Raw genomic sequence first — 7,243 nt, 5'->3', positions numbered from 1 at the left:
TCGAACCTTAGTTATGGGTTAAGCCAAGTCACGGGGCGAATCCAGCTGCGTTTGAAAGTTAGCTTGGCAAATTATTTATTTTAAATAAATATATTTTTAATGTTTTTATGTCATATGTTAATATTAAAAATAATTTTAAAAAAATAAAAATATTATTTTAATTAATTTTAAAATAAAAAATATTTTAAAAAACAATCATTATTATATTTTTAAATAACCTCATTTCTAAATATCCTCTAATAGAAAGAAAAACGCAGTTCACTGTTAGATACTTCATTGTTTATAGACACAGTTTAATTACCAATTAACTCTTCCCAAAACAAATCAATGAACTTTCTATTAGGGAGTAACATAGGTTTTTTCATAATATCATTTAATAATTATTAGATTAATTTGGAATAGTTAATTTTTTTGTATTTTAAAAATACAATAAAATAATTAAATTACTCTTAAAAACAAAACTTAATTAACTTGTATGAGGATTATATTTTTATCCCTTTTCTTTTAATTATTACCAAATTGATTGGAAAACAATTTTATATTTTAATATATAAAAAATATAATTTAAAAACTAAAGTTGATATATATATATATGAAAAAAGTGTGTTGCATAATTTAAAAACTAAAGTTGATATATATATGAAAAAAGTGTGTTGCGATGTCTAAACAACAAATTCCACACAGTTATTAAATTCAAATTAGTTTGGTGAGTTAATTTGATGGTTAAACTGATCCGATTTTATCAAAAAATTGGCTGATGCAACAACCCGGCCAAACCAGATTGACCCGGAGAGTCAACCCATGACCTGAGTGACTCGGGCAAATTTGAGCGAGACCCAATATTTTTTTTCTTTTCAAATATGATTTTTCTCCTATACCTCTCTTTTTATATATTTTCTTAGTTAGTTATTAACACTTTTTAAAGCTCACTATATAAATATTAGAAAAGTATTTTTTTTTTAAATGAGATTTGAAACTCTTTAATATATATACTCTATGTTTTCAAGAAAAAATTATATTTTTTCAATGTAGGATTTTAAACCTTTTAGTGTATATATTCTATGTTTCCAATAAAAAAATTATTTTTTCAATATAGAATTTAAAGTCCTTTCGTATATATACTCTATGTTCACAAGAAAAAAATTATATTTTTTTAATATGGAATAAAAACCTTTTTGGTTTAAATATTTTAACTTAAAAGGATGGCATAATATCTTTTTAATATGGGATTTGAAGTCCTTTAGTATATATATTTTATGTTCATGAGAAAAAAATTATGTTTTTTCAATAGGGAATTTGAAACCCATTAGTATATATACTTCCATGTTCCAAAAAAAATATTATTTTTTCAATGTGGGATTTAAAGTCATTGTGAGATTTAAAGTCATTTCATATATATATTTTTTATTCACACAAAAAAAAGTTATGTTTTCTTAATATGAAATAAAAAAATTTTTGGTTTAAATACTTTAACTTAAAATGATAACATAATATCTTTTCAATGTGGGATTTGAAGTCATTTTATATATATATTCTATATTCACAAGAAAAAAGTTATATTTTTTCAACATGAGATAAAACAAATTTTTAGTTTAAATATTTCAACTTAAAAGTATAACATAGTATCTTTTCAATGTGGTAAAAGCATAACATAATATCTTTTCAATGTGGTATAAAAATTTTTTAAAATATTCTTTTAAACTTCATTATTTACAACATGTATAGCCTATATTCATATGAATTTATTTTTTTTTTAATGTTTTTCATATGAAATATTTAAATTTCAAATATATTTTTTAAATTTTTTTCAGGTTGACTCATGAAACCCGAGACCCAGTCCTTTAGCCGAGTCAATCCCCGGGCTAGTTTGATAACTATGCTTCCACGATGACATTGTAAGCGTCAAGGTGTCCCCTTCCACATGGGGAGATAATGTGTTGCCGATGAACTCTTTTTTTTAACTCCTCTCGAGATTCGTTCTAGCTATTTAAAATATCAGAGTTGTTCTTTTATTCTATGATATTTCAACTTTGATCATTGTTTTTTTTTTTTTAATTTTTCTTTGCTTGTTCAATTAAATTTTGATTTATTTTTAATTATATCATTGAATTTATAATTATGATTTGTTACTTTTTTAAATATGGTCATGATCATTTCTTTTGATTTTAATTTTTTTTTAATCTTTTTCCTAATTATTGTGGTCATTTGGCGCCAGCTTAGCCTCGCTGCTTGCATATTTTTTAGTCTCAAATTCTTCAAGTTTATTTAAGCCGTGGACAGGATTAGTTGTGTCAGCGTTATGTATGTATATGCCTTCTTGAATATTATGATTTTTTTTAATTGAGAGCTTTAAATATTTTTGCTTTGTTTTTGTGATTTGAAAAATTACATTTTATATCTTATAATTTACAAGTTATATATTACTTTACTTCCAAAAGAAAATTAACATTATTTATAAAATATTTATTTTGTTTTAATTAATAACTAAAAAACTCTTGTTATGTTAGCATAATAAAATTGTCTTTGCTAAACATGAAATCTTAGCCACTAGCCTCCTCTATTCTTGCGAAATCTAGTCACCACCTATACCTAACAAAAATTTGGATCATCAACATGGATTTACATAAACCAATTAACAGAAGTTCATACAATTAATAAAAATTAAAGTATTCTAATAGAGTGAGAAATCCAACTTTCACACTCGAGGATGTGCCCCTCCAGCAACATGCCTCCATCAAGGTCTGTCTTACATGTAGTAAATTATTTGATAATAAATTGTTTTTATTATTATTAATTGAATTTGAAGAATAGGAAAAAGTTGAGACATGCATCAATTTTGATCGACTATTTATATATAATATTATTATTATATTTTAAATTAAAAAAATTAATTATTATTTTAAAATTGTCATCACGCAAAATTGAAATAAGATAATATTGATGGTCTCAAATCTGACATCTCTAAATTATTTCAATATTAATATCATTATAATTCCACCTAAATCCATAACAAATGATTTTTATTTTTATTTTTGCATATGACATGTCTAAATTACAATTTATTAACAAATTGATGTCACCATTATATGCGATACCAGTATTCATGTCATGAATAATAGTGTCATTATAATGACATAACATAAATATGTTATAAGATATTAGGTTAAAAAATAAAAATAAATTTAATTCTGGTCAATTTGACGTAATTGTAACTAAATTGCATTACCCCAACACTAAATGAAAAAATTCATATAAAATTTCCAAAATTTAAAGTTAGAACAAATTTACCAAAAAAATAAATACAATTCACTATACAAAATCCAATTGATTTTTTAATATTCAATTGCATTAAACCAAACCCAAATTCATAGCAAATTAATATAATTCAAAAAAATATTAAACTCATCAACAATTTAATGGAATGAGTAATTCATCATAATTCTACTATATTCATGCTTTCTTATATGAACTCTTCAAGTATAATTAATTACATTGTTAGCATATTAAAACAATGCATACAAAATCTTTAATTCAAAAACTTAACGTCAATTAAACACAACACATAATTAATTGAAATGATATATTCATAATCAACTCAATTTATTTTCATGTTAACTATATCAAATCAATCTTAATTGAAGGTATTCTTTAACTAATTTAATATTAATTCATCAAACTCTAAATCCAACCTGAACAATAATCTCATTTCAACCGAAGCAAACTTAAATTCATAATAATGCAGTATGTTTTTATTTGTAGGACTAGAAAAGGAGTTGAAGAGGTAGGTGCAATAAAGAAAATGATCGATTTTGAACCCAAAACATGTTCAAGGATGCTCAAAGACGAGGATGAGTTCGATTTTTAATTGTTTTAAAGGCAAAATAAAAGTATTTGATGGGTTTTTTTAGAGAAATTATGAGGGAATGAATCAGTTTTTAGAGAAAGAGGGTATCTAGTCTGTGTGTTTTTCTATCTAAAAAAAATTTAAATTTTAATCGAAGTTGCACTTTAAAAGTGTGACTTTTTAAGTTGTTACATTTATAAAGCATAATATTTAAGCATGGCATGGTCCGTAGCAATATTTACTAAATATTGTATTTTAGAAGGATAATAAGCTAAAATTGTGTTATTTTATTAAAAAAAATATTAAGAGTGTTATTTTGTCAAAATTTTATGTTTAATGTACTAATTAAATAAAAAAACCAGTCAAAAATACCCTAAAAATTACCCTAGTATCCTTCACTTTTTTTTATACATCTTATAAATCAATAAATCATGATCATGACAGCAAATTTCAAGAACCTTTTGGTGTATTAATCTTTGAACAACAAAAAAATAAAACTAATGAAAATATTTTCTTTTCTAAGCATACCGGTCAAAACCCATAAAAGCTTTTTTTTAAAAAAAGAACTGTTTAAAAACCGAGAGACCGACCACTCTTGACTTTACTAGTAGCTTCTTCAATAGGAGAAATATATGGATGGTTAAAGAAAATAACCATTAAAAATAAATAAATTATTTATTAATTTTGGATCTATAGTATATGAGATGCTAAATAATTTTTTTTTTTTTGTAAAAATAAAATGCCATTCCTATAATTTTTTTTTAAGGAAAGTTATAAATGAAGGGAAAGTTTTAAATGTTTTTTCCTTTTTTAACCTTTTCTTTTTCTTTTTTATTCTATATAATATACAAATGGTTTTTTAAACTGTCATTTTTTTTTTATCGGAGTGTCATTAGAGAAAATTTTAAATTATATTATTTAAAATATTATATTGACAATTTAACTGGATAAAGCAGTTTTTATCATAGGAGATATCCTATAATATATGGATACTATAGCGAATTATATTTACCAATCTTGATCTAGGAATTAACCTGATTAAAAGATCAAGTCCCGGATTAAGAGATCAGTACTGGATTACATGAATTAATTTGAATTAATCTAAAAAAATTAAACAAAAAATATGTGAGATTATATTATCCCACAAAGAAATATTTTTAAACAATGTCTTAGAATCCAGTGTATTTATTTTATATTAAAAAACAAAAAAATAATTTATGTAAATATAAAATATTAAAAAAATATGAAGTGTAGTATAGTTATCGTATTTTAAAAAATTTAAAAAACAATTAATGTATATATGAATTATAAAAAAAAATGAGATTAAATATTTATAAATTAATTTTATATTTTTTTTAAGGTTATTAAAAAAATAAAAAAATAAATTAAATCTCACCAGATCACTAAGTTTTTGAATTGACCACACCCAACTTAATTACAAACCTGGCTTTTGTTTATTTGAAATCCGGTCAAAGCCTGGTCACATAGATCTCAGTTCAACCCGACCGGCCTGGCTGGTTTCTGATCTATGAAGCTAACAACAAGAAGAAGAGCACAAGAAAGCTTTGACAGCCTGGAAACAGACAAATAAAACTTACCGAAACTTAGGAGCTGCCTCAACTCCTAAGTCCTGGTCCGATTTACACTTGTGGACCCCAACAACGACCACCGTTAAATAGCCAGCCATCCAGCTTAACTAGCTCATTCGTCCACGTGTTCCCTGACGTTTCTCAAGCGTATTAATTACCGCGTGGATCACACTCCCCCAACTTCAAATGTCTTTAATTTTTTCAAATTCGATTATTAAATTCTTCCAGATTTAGACAGATAGTCTATTCTCGAACCCCCTTTATATTTCAAAAACAAATATAATATAACATGATAAATCCACCTGGCATGCAGCGGCTTTTTAATTGCAGATAAAATAATTATAGAAAACACTAAAAAGATGTGGATTTTTTTAGTTTTGATGGATATTTTTTACACACTCACATCACAGTGTAGACATGCTTCTCAGGCAATGGTGGAAATGCATTAAAAAGGAATGAAATGACAAAAAAGTAACAAACATTGTGGCGCGCTAGATGCATTTCGTCCTCTTATCTTTAAAAGTAATACAATTTAAACTTTTTTAAATTTTTAAATAATATTTTTATACAAAAATTTATTTATATTATTTTTTATATTCTAATTAAAAAGAGAGAGAGAGAAATAGCCATTTTTGAATTCCAACAATGATAAAATAAACCACCATTTACATCATTTCCAGCCTCCTAAATAATTTTTCTTGATGCTCGCCAGTTTTATAATATAAAAAAAGTTTTATAATAGTTGTTTAAAGTTTAATGTTGCCTTAAAATATATATTCAAGTTGAAAAAAAGATTATGACGTATTATATATCTGACAAGTTAATCTATAAAATATAAATTTATTTTTTAATATCATATATATATATATAATGTTTTAATTATTGTTCATTATATGTGATTTGTTATTTTTGCTTATTTAATATTTTTTAGATGAAGAATATTTTTTAATGATGTTGTGCATATTTAATTTTAAAATATATTAATGTGGTTCATCTATAATGTTTTCTTTTCTTTTGTATAAATAATATTTTTTGAAAATAAAAATATTTATTTTTTGATAATATTTCTAATATAAGTAATCTTACATAATATTTTTTTTTATTTTTTTTTATTTAATCAATTTAATGTGTACCTATTTTTATTATCGTTTAATTGAATAAAAAAAATTAATTTTAATAAACAAAATTAATAAACACAATTGAATAAATATTTTATCTTATAAGATCAAATATTTTGATTAATAAATGTCTTGATTTTTTCTAATTTTATTTTTAGTTATTATTCATGAATTTTTTTATTAATACACATAGTTTTTGAGTTATTTTATTATATATATACAAGATATTTTTAATTTATATATAGAATTTTTTTAATATACAAAAACTTATAGAAAAAAAGCATGTACATGTTATTATTTTTACAAGAAAAAATAATTAACCGGCAACTGGTGAAATAGTTAAATAGAACAGTTCAATGTAACTATTATTGATACATCTTATGGAAAGAAAATTTTTAAAAAATATTTTTTTAACATGAAAGATTTTATAATTTTTTTTGGAATCAAATGTAATTCTTTTTCTTTATATCTATTTTTTTATGTTATAAATACTCATTAATTACAGCTCAAATATTATAAAATGTTTTATAGTTATAACTGTAGTTATCAACTTAAGAATTTTTTTAATACGAGAGAAAAAAAAAAAAACCGAAAAGCTCTTCTTCATCTGAGCAAGACGAGGAGATTCGTAATATGGTATTCAGCATTTCAGCTCCTCGCTCTCTTTTCTAGTAAGGCTCACGGAGTGTATT

The sequence above is a fragment of the Populus euphratica genome, unplaced genomic scaffold (assembly GCF_000495115.2).
Source record: "Populus euphratica unplaced genomic scaffold, PopEup_1.0 scaffold341.1, whole genome shotgun sequence".
NCBI lineage: Eukaryota > Viridiplantae > Streptophyta > Magnoliopsida > Malpighiales > Salicaceae > Populus > Populus euphratica.
Note: the sequence above shows the minus strand (reverse complement) of the source record.